The sequence below is a fragment of the Labeo rohita genome, unplaced genomic scaffold (genome assembly GCF_022985175.1).
Source record: "Labeo rohita strain BAU-BD-2019 unplaced genomic scaffold, IGBB_LRoh.1.0 scaffold_249, whole genome shotgun sequence".
NCBI lineage: Eukaryota > Metazoa > Chordata > Actinopteri > Cypriniformes > Cyprinidae > Labeo > Labeo rohita.
Window position 1 is genome coordinate 59,540 of NW_026128759.1, and position 15,049 is coordinate 74,588.

Here is a 15,049-nt window from a genome sequence, read left to right on the forward strand (position 1 = left end):
GAAGGCCCCAGCCTGGTCTGCTGTTGGATGGGAGACCCATTAGAGAAGGATCAGGCTGCCGGTCTTGGTTTTATGCCGATCAACAGGGGGCGCTCATCCCCTAACATGTATGGGTGTAATTTTCCAAGTATAACCCTGTGGGCCTCAGACTGTAAAAATAATTTCTTCAGGTGAGGAAATAAACTGGCTTCCTGACCAACTCTTGTCCTTTATAATCAACTTGGCCCAGTGTTAAGGATGGTAGCGCATCCTGACGGCAGATATTGAGCTTGTCAGCATGCGCTACCCCTCTGTTGGAGCAGCTTTCTTAATGTACAGACAGCAAGTATGTCTTTTGCATGCAGTAGCAAAGGTCTGGTTCCTCAGTAAAAATTAAGGAGTCCAGAGCCTGGTCTGTACTTGGGTGGCTGACCAATATGAGAAGACCTAGCATGCTGCTGGGGCCAGCTATTATTTGGCCGACCAGCAGGGGGCGCTCATTCCCTGACATGTTTAAGATGGTAGCGCATCCTGACGGCCAAATTGAGGCCATCAGGATGTGCTACCCCTCTATTAGAACAACTCTATCAGCCAATCTGGCCAAGCCTGTACCTTGTCTGCATTAGCTGGAGTCTGCATCTTCTGTAAAGCTAAGGAGGCCCCAGCCTGGTCTGTTGTTGGATGGGAGACCTGTTGGAGAAGGCTCAGGCTGCTGTTGGTGTTGGCTTTATGCCGATCAACAGGGGGCGCTCATCCGCTGACGTGTATGGGTGCTATTTTCCTAGCATAATCCTGCGGGCCTCAGACTTTAAAAAGAATCGACCTTTTGATCAAACGGTCCTTGTAAAAAGGAGCATCCTTCAGGTGAGGAAATAAACTGGCTTCCTGACCAACTCTTGTCCTTAATAATCAACTTGGCCCAGTGTTAAGGATGGTAGCGCATCCTGACGGCAGATATTGAGCTTGTCAGCATGCGCTACCCCTCTGTTGGAGCAGCTTTCTTAATGTACAGACAGCAAGTATGTCTTTTGCATGCAGTAGCAAAGGTCTGGTTCCTCACTAAAAACTAAGGAGACCAGAGCCTGGTCTGTACTTGGGTGACTGACAATATGAGAAGACCTAGCATGCTGCTGGGGCCAGCTATTATTTGGCCGACCAGCAGGGGGCGCTCATTCCCTGACATGTTTAAGATGGTAGCGCATCCTGACGGCCAAATTGAGGCCATCAGGATGCGCTACCCCTGTATTAGAACAACTCTATCAGCCTTGCAAAAATAACCCTTGTCCCTTGCTTGCAATAGCCCAAGTCTGTCCTCTTGCTTAGAAGGCCCCAGCCTGGTCTGCTGTTGGATGGGAGGCCCCAGCCTCAACTAAATTCACTAAACTATATATATAAATATACAAGTCAATAATTTTACATTTACCAATTTCGATATTATTAAATTTTGATATTTTTTCATTTTGCTTTCTAAAGACCTGCTTCAAATATTACATTTATTTAATGTTCTGTTTATGGGGCAGATATATTGCACTTTCTCTCTTATTCTTATTTTTATTATTATTATTATTATTATTATTATTACTACTACTACTACTATTTATTTATTTATTTATTTTGAAAACATACATCGCTTCAAGAGTATTTTTTTTAGTGGAGTTTCTTCTTTCCAAAGTAAAGCAAAGGGATCATAATATGTGGTGGTCCTTGAAATCAAAAAGCTTGAAAACCCATGGATTGGTCAATTTAAAGGGATAGTTCACCCAGAAATTAAATTTCTGACATTAATTACTCACCCTCATGTCGTTCTAAACCCATAAGACCTTCTTTCATCTTCAGAACACAAATTAATACAAATAATGGCGATGTGGAGAAGAAGAATTGTTGAATAAAGGCATTATTTTTGTTTTCTTTGTGCACAAAAAGTATTCTCGTAGCTTCGTAAAATTACGGTTGAACCACTGATGTCACACAGACCATTTTAACGATGTCCTTACCTTTGTCTTGACCATAGTGGGACCCTTGCTGTCTATGGAGGGTTTTCATCAAAAATATCTTAATTTGCGCTCCAAAGATAAATAAAGGTCTTAAGGGTTTGGAATGACATGAGGGTGAGTAATGAATGACAGAACTTTCATTGTAGGATGAACTACTCCTTTAAAGCTTGGATGTAATTATGGTTTTTAGAAATGCAGGAATCCCTCCAGTCATTCAATCACTCACTGCAGTCACTATGAAGGAGTCACTCCCAATTACTCTCACACATTAATGAGAGATTCTTTACCCAACCTGATCAGACACAACCAACAAGCCTATCTCTTCACTTCTCTTTTACAGCCAATCTCTAAATGAGTGCTCCAAATAAAGGCACTCACCACCACTTACTCGTGGTAAGAACACTGATGACAGAGTGGAGTGGGCTGGAATATCTTATTTATGCTGGTCAGGCCCACTTACTTTGTCGCATCTACACGTGAGTGGCTGACAGGCTACAACAAATTCCGTGCTTTTTCACTTTTTAATTTTACCACAAACCTGAACTCAACCCAGCATGAGAAGTTATGGATAATGAGTATGATTGCATGGTTCACCACACAATAGTAGTTCCACCTGTTTACCACACCACTCTTCTGCAGCTACAACAAAATACTATCCAAAACAGTACACCGTGGATTTTAGTTTGTCATTCCATGACAATTTGTACATATTCTACGAGGCGGCTAATTCATATGAATTTGTATGAATAACCAACACATTCCCACTCATAACCCATCACATATTGACACTTGGTCAGGTCCCCTTGGTGTCACTTTTTTTTTCACCTCTTTTTTCGAAGTGTAAGGTCCTCCATTGCTTTAAATAAAAAACCTTTGGCATCAATATGCTGACACAAAAGGCTTTGGGAATTTTAGCATCATGATTAAAGTACATCTTGGGTATTAATTGGGTACTGTTGCGTATTGTTCAGAAGTGGGTAGGTTTAGGGTAGGGCTGGGGTCAGGTGCTCCAAAATATCTATGAAAGTATAAATTCATATAAAATGATTTTTGCAAATACATGCAAACCATTAAATGCAACGCATGATGCAAACAACTAGAAGCAATGGAGGACCCTGCACATCCACAAGTGACGCTTGGAATCAAAATAGTGAAGCCAAGGGGTCATGACCAAACATCAATATGAGACGAGTTGGGAGTGAGACGTGTTGGAATGACCTACACCTGACCTGCCCCTAAACCTAGCCAGCACTGGGGCAGGTCAGGTCGCACAAATTCATAGGGGGTTGTATGAATTCATACGAATTAACCACCTCATAAAATATGTATGAGGTTGTGAGATAGCGTCATTCTGATTGCCACTCAGTGCTTGTGTTAATACCAGCCACACCACAGCACCTTTCAGAAGTCTTCTACGGTTAAAAATAATGGGTAGTGCATTGGCTGCGATATATGCAAACCTACCAACATCTGTCACCATGACTTTCGCAAGAGGAAAAAGTTATGTTGTAGTCGTATAGTATGGGTGAATGTCATTTCACATTCGATTTTTATGGACATTCTTAAAATATTGCAAACATTTTGTGCAAATCTGTAATGGAAACGCACTTACTGTGGACTTACTTTTTTTTCCCTAATATGCAACGTTTACATTTTACAACTGTTCTATGCACGTAATGTTTATATCTGCATATTTAGTGCATAAAAATGTTTCAAATATAAACATTATATGAAAACCAAAAAAAAAACTGTCCACAGTAAGAGTTGCAGTCTGGGCAACCTTTGAAGGAAATAAACTTCACAAAAGCACAAAAAAACTATTGTGTATTGACATAAATGTTGGATGTAATTAAGCTGAGCTGATAGACAAAAACAAAAGCAAGCTATTGAATGAGTGTGCTCCTGTTTGTCTGAGTAGATATAATTTATCCTCACAGGAGTCTGATGGAAAAAACATATATGATAGATATGCAAAATGTTGCATGGGGTATTGGTCGTTATGCAACCATGGTGAAGATGTGTGTTTGTTTCTACGTGCTTAGTAAAGAATGCAGTGCAATGAGATTTTATAATGTGTCCAGATGTTTGAGCTGCATTTGAACGATTCCCAAATGAGAGATTTTGAAAACAGGTTACATGTGTGATTTCAGGCAGGTCTAGAAAGATTGTGAGGTGGAAGGGAAGAAAAGGTGAGTTAAATCTCATTTCTGATTCCATGAAATTAATTCAGAAGGGCATTACTTAAACAAGCTAACCCTAACCCTCTCCTGCTCTGTTCATTTCTAAAATCTCCTCTTGGGCAGCAAGAGCGCAGTGGTCACTTTGTGGGCTGTGGTGGGGCGAGTTCATGGCAGACTTACAGTAATTAGGTGAGCCCAGCTGGGGTGCACGGGGAATATGCTTGTTCTTTTTCTTTGGTAGCTTCTGCTTAGCCATGGCTAGAGAGTAGTACATCCCAAAGTTATTGACGATGACAGGCACAGGCATGGCAATGGTTAACACACCCGCCAGAGCGCACAGTGCGCCCACCAACATGCCTGACCAAGTCTGAGGATACATGTCTCCATAGCCCAGTGTGGTCATAGTCACAACAGCCCACCAGAAGCCAAAAGGAATGTTTTTGAAATGGGTGTGCTCGCTGGCATGTGGGTCATTGGGATTGGCACCGATTCGCTCTGCGTAGTAGATCATGGTGGCGAAGATAAGCACTCCGAGCGCAAGAAAGATGATGAGCAGGAGGAACTCGTTGGTGCTGGCGCGGAGAGTGTGTCCCAGCATGCGCAGGCCCACAAAGTGCCGCGTCAGCTTGAAGATTCGGAGAATCCGAACGAATCGCACCACTCTGAGGAAACCCAGAACATCCTTCACTTCGGAAGAGGACAGCCCGCTCAGGCCCACCTCCAGGTAAAATGGCAGGATGGCCACAAAGTCTATGATGTTTAGGGTGTTTTTGATGAATTTCTTTTTGTCTGGACAGAAGGTGACGGAACTCAAAGGTGAACCACACCACACACACTCCCTCTATGTAGGTTAGGTAGACCACCATCTCTGTCTCCAATTGAAACCTGGTGCTGTTGTCTACAGGGTTAACATATGTCCGGTTAATGATGGGGTTGAAGGCCTCGTGTGTCTCCAGGCAGAATGTGGTTATGGAAACCAGTATGAAGAACAGTGAGGCAAATGCCACCCACTGCAGGAGAGAGAGAACAAGAGGGAAAAAGTTAGATGGGGAAAACACAATGTTAAAATCATCTACAAGAATGCACTGTGTGTAGACTGTGAGTAGAGCAATCTAAACAAATACAGAATAAACGTACAGGCATAAACTGTATTGAAAAACACACACTCGCAAACACAAAACCTTGTAAAAAACATCTAATGTATCTACATCCTTAAAATAGCAGTGTAGACATTTAAGGTAGTTTTCAACTTTCTTCTTAAGAATATCTCCTACACTCACTACAGTTTGTTCACATTTTGCCAATATCCTCCTCTTCCATATGGCACTTTTCATGAGCATGACAACAATGTTGATGACTTTAAAGTTTTTACTGTTGCTGTGTTCACCCAACATTACAGTTTTATGCCAGTCTTCTTTAGTCCCATAAGTGTCCCCTTTCAAACGTTCCAGAAGTCTTTTGCATTCCATATTAAAAGTGTCCAATTCTTTGCAACATAAAAACAGGTGTAGGAAAGTTTCGTTCTCCTCATTGCATACTTTGCATAAAGGGCTTGGTTCCATTCCGATCTTATGCAACAGGGTGTCTGTGAAGATTGCCTTATGCCTGAATAGGTACCCTGAGTTAGCAAGTTTTGTCTCCAAAAGCTTTCCCTTCATGTTGCTCCATATGTTTTCCTCTGTCAATTCGGTGTGCTTCTGGAGCCAATAAACATTAACTTTGGGTTTCTTAAAAACCTCATCTCTAAAAACCCAGTAAAACATTTTCACAGTACAGTCTTTAAAAACACACGTTTTCCCCCCCAATCATGGCATATACCTCTTTCTTGTTTTTAATCTGTTCCATGCTTTCAATTTTCACTATCCAATCATGGGGTATCCAATCATTAGCGTTCCTAATGATCTCATATTTATTCATAATCTCTTGTCTGTTATATTCTTGTTTGCCTTCTTTCATGGTGTCTATAACATATTGAACAGGTAAAAATCCCTTTTTAAATTCATACAATACATCTCTCACTCTGTTGATACCCACATCCCACCACTTTTTAAAAAACAACTCTTTCCCTTGATTTACAATGTTCTTGTTTAAAAACAGTGGTTGATTTAAAATGTCCTCTCTTCCTTTCAGAACATATTCCACATCCTTTAAAAACTCTCCCCAGGCACACATCAGTTCTTTGTAAAAATCAGGCAACCCATTACACATCCAGTTTTTCGTTTTCATCTACAAAATACTCTCTCCCAATTCAAAATCCCCACATTTGTTTAAAAAAAATATATCATTGTCTTTTTCCATGGGGTTTCAGTTCCACCATCCATAAACTTCTTAACAATTTTCACCCTCAGAGCTTTCTTTCTCTGTCCCACATCCATGAGTCCCAACCCTCCTTTCTCCACTGCTCCTATGAGTGTATCATATGCTATTCTCGCTGGCTTCTTCTCCCACAGGAACTCCACAAAACAGAGCTTTAGCTTTTCTACCCACACAGACATACTGGTCACATATAAAACATACCACAGCTTTGAAACCATTAAAACGTTAAGAATTAAAACCTTCCCTTTCAAGCACAAAGTTCTTAATTTCCACCAATTTATCCTTCTCTCAATACCTCCATTTGACTAGTGAGTACATTCTTATATGATTGCTACGATGGCTTTTGTTCTGAACGCTTAAATGATAGTAGTTGCACTGTCCAATCTATAAAGACTGTGTCTGTTCCTCGAATAGTGAGGTCAAAACGTAAATTTAATGTAGGATCTAGAAAAATCTGATCGTAATTAAACCAGAAAAAAGCAAAATACACAAACAGAAACCATTTTTAAAGCTTGGGCTCCTAAACATTAGATCACTTGCACCCAAAGCAGTTATTGTGAATGAAATGATCACAGATAATAGTTTTGATGTACTCTGCTTAACTGAAACCTGGCTAAAACCTAATGATTATATTAGTCTAAATGAGTCTACTCCACTAAACTACTACTATAAGCATGAGCCCCGTCAGAGTGGTCGTGGTGGTGGTGTTGCAACAATATATAGTGATATTTTCAATGTTACTCAGAAAACAGGATACAGGTTTAATTCATTTGAAATACTTTTGCTTAATGTTACTCTGCCAGATATGCAAAAGAAATCTCTCCTATCTCTTGTTTTAGCTACTGTGTATAGACCGCCAGGGCCATATACAGATTTCCTAAAAGAATTTGCAGAATTCCTTTCGGAACTATTGGTTAATTTTGATAAAGTGCTAATTGTCGGAGATTTTAACATTCACGTTGATAATACAAATGATGCGTTAGGACTTGCGTTTACTGACCTAATAAACTCTTTTGGAGTTAAGCAAAATGTCACTGGGCCCACTCATCGTTTTAATCATACGCTAGATTTAATTATATCGCATGGAATTGATCTTACTGATATAGATATCGTACCTCAAAGTGATGATGTTTCTGACCATTTCCTTGTATCGTGCATGCTGCGTATCACTGATATTAACTGTAGGGCTCCGCGTTATCGTCTTGGCAGAACTATTGTTCCAGCCACCAAAGATAGATTCACAAATAACCTGCCTGATTTATCTCAACTGCTCTGTGTACCCCTTAATACACAGGATCTAGACAAAATGACTAGCAATATGGGCACCATCTTCTCCGATACGTTAGAAGCTGTTGCCCCCATCAAATTGAAAAAGTTAGAGAAAAACGTATTGCACCATGGTACAATAGTAATACCCAATCCCTCAAAAAGAAACTCGCAATCTTGAGCGCAAATGGAGAAAAACTAACTTGGAAGTTTTTAGAATTGCATGGAAAAACTGTATGTCCAGATACAGACAGGCTTTAAAAGCTGCTAGGGCTGAGCATTTCCGCGAACTCATAGAAAATAACCAAAACAATCCAAGGTTTTTATTTAGCACAGTGGCTAGATTAACAAATAACCAGACACCACCTGAGCTAAATATTCCTTTACAGTTTAATAGCAATGACTTTATGAATTTCTTCACTGATAAAATAGATAACATCAGAAATACAATAACCAATGTAGATTATACTGCATCTAATATGTCAACTTCTTTCGTCGCACCCAAAGAAAAACTGCAGTACTTTACCGCTATAGGACAGGAAGAGTTAAATAAACTCATCACTGTGTCTAAACCAACAACATGCCTATTAGATCCCGTACCCACTAAATTACTAAAAGAATTGTTACCTGTGGCAGAAGAACCGCTTCTCAATATTATCAACTCATCGTTATCTTTAGGTCACGTCCCTAAACCATTCAAGCTGGCGGTTATTAAGCCTCTTATTAAGAAACCACAGCTAGACCCTAGTGAACTGGCAAATTACAGACCCATTTCTAATCTTCCATTTATGTCTAAAATTTTAGAGAAAGTTATATGTGCTCAACTGTGCTCATTCTTGCAAAAAAATAATATCTATGAAGAATTTCAGTCAGGCTTCAGGCCCCATCACAGCACAGAAACTGCACTTGTTAAAATCACTAATGACTTGCTTCTTGCGTCAGACCAAGGCTGCATCTCACTGCTAGTTTTACTTGATCTTAGTGCTGCGTTTGACACTATAGATCATGACATACTAATAGATCGACTACAAAATTATGCAGGTATCCAAGGGCAGGCTTTAAAATGGTTTAGATCCTACCTGTCTGATCGCTACCACTTTGTTTATTTAAATGGGGAGTCATCTCAGTTATCACCAGTAAAGTATGGAGTGCCACAAGGATCTGTTCTAGGTCCTCTACTATTTTCAATATACATGCTGCCCCTTGGTAATATTATTAGAAAACACGGGATTAGTTTCCATTGTTATGCTGATGATACTCAACTATATATCTCAACAAGACCAGATGAAACTTCTGAATTATCAAAGTTAACAGAGTGCGTTAAAAATGTAAAAGATTGGATGACCAACAATTTTCTGCTATTAAATTCAGATAAGACAGAGATATTACTTATTGGACCTAAAAACAATACACAGAATCTTTTGACTTACAATTTACAACTAGACGGATGTACTGTTACTGTTACTTCCACTACAGTCAAAAGCCTGGGTGTTATATTAGACAGCAACTTGTCTTTTGAAAATCATATTTCTCATGTTACAAAAACAGCATTCTTCCATCTTAGAAACATTGCCAAGCTGCGAAACATGTTACCTGTTTCTGATGCAGAAAAGCTAGTTCACGCATTCATGACCTCTAGACTGGACTATTGTAATGCACTATTAGGTGGTTGTCCTGCATCTTCAATAAACAAGCTACAGATAGTCCAAAATGCAGCTGCTAGAGTCCTTACCAGGTCAAGAAAATATGATCATATTACCCCAATTTTAAAGTCTCTGCACTGGCTGCCTATTAGGTTCCGCATCAGCTACAAAATAGCACTTCTTACCTATAAGGCACTTAACGGTTTAGCTCCTGCGTACCTAACTAGTCTTCTACCACGCTACAATCCATCACGCTCCCTAAGGTCACAAAACTCTGGACTGTTGGTAGTACCTAGGATAGCAAAGTCCACTAAAGGAGGTAGAGCTTTTTCACATTTGGCACCCAAACTCTGGAACAGCCTTCCTGATAACGTTCTGGGTTCAGACACACTCTCTCTATTTAAATCTAGATTAAAGACACATCTTTTTAGCCAAGCATTCAAATAATGCATCTCATAAACTTTTTCTGCAGCTATATCTGATCAAATGTTCATTTTAATCTTTTAGCTCTGGTTTAACAAACCTTCCTTTTCTTAGTTTGAACAGCAGCTACGCTAATTATGTTCCTATTTGTTCTCTGTTTTTGCCATGGGATTGACATCCCATGGTAACTAGGAATTCACAAGCTCCAGTGTGGATCCAGAACACTTAAGAAAAGATGATGCCAACCCTTCAGAGGACTTCAGATGATGCCAACCCTGATGCCAACCCTGAAAACATACAGCACTACCAAATTCTGCTACAAATTTATAGTGTTCTTTGTCTGTTTGATTACGTCATTAATTGATCTTTACCAGACATCTCTACCATATGTACATCAAGCTACTACTACATATATAGTAAAAATGTCAATTTGGTGTAAAGCTGCTTTGCAACGATATGTATCGTGAAAAGCACTATACAAATAAATTTAAAAAAAAAAAAAAAAAAAAAAAAAAAAACCTCCTAAAATGCCCTCCCACATAAAATCACTTGTTTTCTTGTCATCCTTTCCCATTATTTTCCCCTTTCCTAAAATCTTAATCTCTTCCACTTCTTTGAACTTAAAAACATCTGTTAAAACAGGTACCCCGCCAAACCTCATATATACCATTTTATCTTCATTTATTTTGCCTCCCGATTTCTTAGAATAATTTTGCACGACATTCATTGCTGCTTTGACACTTTGTATATCCCTTAATATCAAGGTTGTATCGTCAGCGTATTGAAATATTTTATCCTCGCTCGCACCCCCCTCAATTTCTGTACCCCTCACATTTACATCTTTTTTGATGGCTAAACCTAAAGGTTCCGCCACCAGAGAATATAAAAGTGCAGAAAGTGGACATCCATGTCTGACTGACCTTGTGAGTTTAAAACATTTAGGCTTTTTCAAAGTCTAGGCTTATGACATATCCATTCAATTTTTCTCCCTTAATATAGCTTATAATGTCTTTTATGCTTGAAGTTGTATCTGCTATGTCTCTGCCTTTCACTCCATATGCCTGGTTGGAATTTTTGGCATCACCTCTTTCAGCCTATTAGCTAAAACCTTTAATAAAATTTTAAGATCAGTATTTAACGTTGTCAAGGGTCTATAATTCTTAAGATCTGCTTTGTCTCCTTTTTTCTTATAGAGAAATTTCATCAAACCCATGCTCATTCTTAAATTTGTTCGCCCCCTCAAAAAAACCTCATCGTACACCTCTTTTAAAATCCCAGTTAAAACATCCTTAAAAACCATATAAAATTCACTCCCCAAACCATCAATCCCCGGACTCTTCTTCTTCTTGAGTTCTTTTATTGCTATTTCTATTTCTCCTTCACTTATCTCTTCATCACACATCTCTTTTTCTTCTTTTCCCACTTTCGTTTCAATCACTTTAAGCAATTCTTCACTATCTTCTTCCACTCCTTCTGTTGTAAACAATTTCTCATAGTATTTCCTCATTTCTTCCAATATGTCTTCATTATTTTTAACCCCCTTTTCATTTTCATTTTTTATCTCTTTTATCATTTCACTCTTCCCTTTCCTTTTCTCCAAATCAAAGAAAAACTTTGTACATTTTTCCCCCTCCACTAAATATTGAGCTTTACTTCTTAATCTTGCACCTTCGTATTTTTTCTCCTCTAATTCTTTAAGTTTGTCTTCCAATTCTTTTATCTTTGTCATGTCCTTGTCATCCCGTTCTAGCTCTTTTTTCTCTCTTATTTCCTTTACTGTACACCTTTTACATTTCTCTATTAATCTACAAAATCGAATTGTGTGTTGTTTAATTAAAAACTTTACATTCTCCCACCATAATCTTTTGTCTCCCTCATACATTTCATTCAACTTCTCCTTTTCAATAATATCTTTAACCTCCTGAACATAACTGTCACTTTTTAAAACCTCAGTATTTAAAACCCACACTCCTGGACCTCTTTTGACCGTACTCCAATCAATTTTTATGTGTAGGGACTTATGGTCGCTTAGGCTCGTTTCCCCGTAACTCAAGTTTTCTATAAAACCTTCAAGATTCCTCGAGCTCAGGATAAATTCAATTCTTGTCTGACACATAAAATTCCCCACCCTCTGTCTTCTCGAATATTGCCTTCTTTTGACATTCCTTTCTCTCCACACATCAGCCAGCATAAAATCCACCATCATCGATTTCAATTCCTTCCTTCCCGAATCATTTTTAAAAACCATGCCATCAGCCTTATCTATTTTACTTAAAACAGTATTAAAATCCCCTATTAAAATTACATTCTTGTGTTTGGTTAAAACCTTCCTTAAAACATTAAAATATTCCTTCTTTTCCTTCTCTTCATTAGGAGCGTGTACATTAATCACCAGCATTTTGTTTTCTTCATGTTCTATTTCCACCGTTATACATTTTCCTATCTTATCTTTAAAAACAACCTTACATACAATATTTGTGTTCTCTTTTATTAAAAAAGCTACCCCGCTACCGTATCTCTTATCTTGATTGTTGTAAAAAACCTCTCCACCCCATCTCTTCTTAATTTCACACATGTGCATCTCTCTCCAGTTTGTTTCTTGTAGAATAATAACCTCTTTATTTTTAAACATTTCCTTCACTTTTTCAAATTTGTTAAAATCAGATAGTCCTCTGACATTAAAAGATACCAGATTCAAAAGCATAAAAAATAAATAAATAATAGCAGTCATAAAACCATCTTTTCATTACGCCTCCTCCATATCTTTTAACAGTTCATATCTATTCTTTAATACATCTTTATTTAGTCCTCTTTTCCTCACCCCTTCTACGTTTGGTTTTGCCTTTATCCTTTTTCTTCTTTTGCTTAAACTTGATTCTCCTCCAGTCTTTCCTTCTCCTTGGTAATTAAAATGTTCATCTCCACTCTTTATACAATCTAAAGTGTCCAGTGATGTCCCTGAATTTTCTAATACTGATTGTTGACTCTGCTCCATTGATCCATCCCTCTGTTGTTCATGTTTTTGTCCCTCTTGTTCTAGTCCATCCATTTCATTCTCAGCTGTATCATCATCCTCCCTTTGCATTTCCATCTCTGGTTCTTGTAGTGTATGCTTCATTTGATTTTCATTTCCACTAATCTCAGCAGTTTCACCGTCTTTTGTTCCACTTAAGTTGTCTACTTTCTCTTTCTCATTGTCTCGTTCATGCACTTGCCCGCTAACATGACTCTTATTCTCAAACCAGCATTAACAATTGTTTAAAATCTCTCTGCAATCCGGGCACTTTATCGCCTTACAATCCCTCGCAAAATGTCCCCTTTCCTCACATTTGTAGCACTTAAATTTTGGACAGTCCTTCATTATGTGTTCTGGGCTCATGCACAACCGACAGGTTTTAATATGATGGCTGTGCATCACCCGAAAGTATTGGGGTCCTTCAGCCGTTTTCAGCCTTGTGCTGTAAAGGAGGGAGACAACTTCTTTGGGGAAGCGAGACTTTACAAATCTCGTTCCATCCTCGATCTTTGTGCCCGGATACATACGTCTTATAATTTCTGAAATAGGGGTAACACCCCACCCTTTAAGCTTATTTCAAATTTCCTGATCATCAATGTAAGCGGGCAAGTGCATGAACGAGACAACGTAATCTCTATTCTGTAGCCTGATTACTTCACAGTTTACTCCTTTAATCATTAGTCCATCAACTAGTAGCTCAACGTCCTCCACATTTTCCAAAGTCTTTATCAAAGAATTTGATGAGCGTCTGTTACACCCAGGAGCAGAAAGAGTCTTCACTGAAATACGCAGACAGTACTGGCTTCTCCGAAAACATCAGGCCATAAAGTACCATCAACTTCACTGTCTGTCCTGTCAGCGATGGAGAGCTCAGCCAAAGGTTTCACAAATGGCAGATTTGCCATCAGAATGTCTCCGACTGCTCGGTCCACCTTTTCACTCAACTGGCGTTAACTGCTTCGGCGCATACTTGGTCAAAATAGGGAGGCGAAATGAGAAACGCTGGGGGCTAATCTTCAAATGTCTCACAACTAGGGCAGTACATATTGAGCTCCTAAATCCAATGGATGTAGATGCCTTCCTCCTTGTGCTCCGCCAGTTCATAGCCAGAAGAGGCAAACCACATGAGATCCGTTCTGATTGTGGCACCAACTTCCGGGGCACTGACAGAGAATTACGGGAAGCTTTCTCAACTATGGAGCCAGAACTCAAAGCCCAGCTCAGACTATCAAATTGGCTTCAAGTTTAATCCACTCAGCACTCCACACTTTGGCGGGATATGGGAGTGTGAAGAACGCCCTCCAGGTGGCTGTTGGAGCCCAAGTTGTTACAGAGGATGTTCTGTCCACAGTCCTAGTGGAAGTGGAAGGAATCCTTAATTCGAAGCCGCTAGGATACGCCTCAACAGACATCGCTGACATGGATCCGATTACTTCTAATATTCTCCTTATGGGGCAGCGGGATGCATCACTGCCTCAGGTGGCATATGCTCCAGGAGACATAGGGCAGTGGAGATCTGTCAAAAGATGGTGGACCAGTTCTGGATACACTTCACCAGGAACTATTTGCCTGTGCTTCAGACCCGGCAGAAGTGGCATAATGCTTTAAAGAACCTGGAAGTTGACTCGGTCGTACTGATTGTGGATCCGCAACTCCCAAGAGCACAGTGGCCCATAGGCAGAGTTCGAAAGACATTATCCAGTAGCGATGGATGTGTGCGGACTGCTGAAGTTATTGTCAAAGGTAAAGCTTGCATCAGACCAGTAGCCCGGCTGATAGAGTTGCCTGACTTAGAAGGTAACACCAAAGACATTTAGAGAATTCCCTTGACTACCCATTTGCTGCTCAAATGTTGTCTATTCACGAAGTTACTTCAGCGCAGCAGTCATATCGCATGCTCTCCCTCAGGTGCAGCGTTTATGTGCAAGAGAAAGTGCTTGACAAAGTAAGTTACTATGTATATTGTTAATCACTTAGATTGTAACAGTGTATCACAATTGTGTTAAACTTAACCATGTTATTAATGTTTAGCGATCTTTCTGAGTGTAATTTGATCCTGTTTAACAAGCGGATTAGCCCGTTAGCATCGCAATGTGCATTGTTCATGTTTACAACTTTATTAAATTTACATGTAACATTTTAAGGGTGATAATACCTTTTAACGATCATTATTACTAACGCTTATATTAATGATGCAGTCTCCTTCCTATACAGAATTATATTTCATCGTTT

At 39.3% G+C, this 15,049-nt stretch overlaps 1 pseudogene; it reads right to left on the reverse strand.

Moving 5' to 3' along the window:
* Positions 1-4,229: 4,229 nt before the first annotated feature.
* Positions 4,230-11,308, reverse strand: LOC127159779 (potassium voltage-gated channel subfamily C member 1-like; annotated as a pseudogene).
* Positions 11,309-15,049: the final 3,741 nt, after the last annotated feature.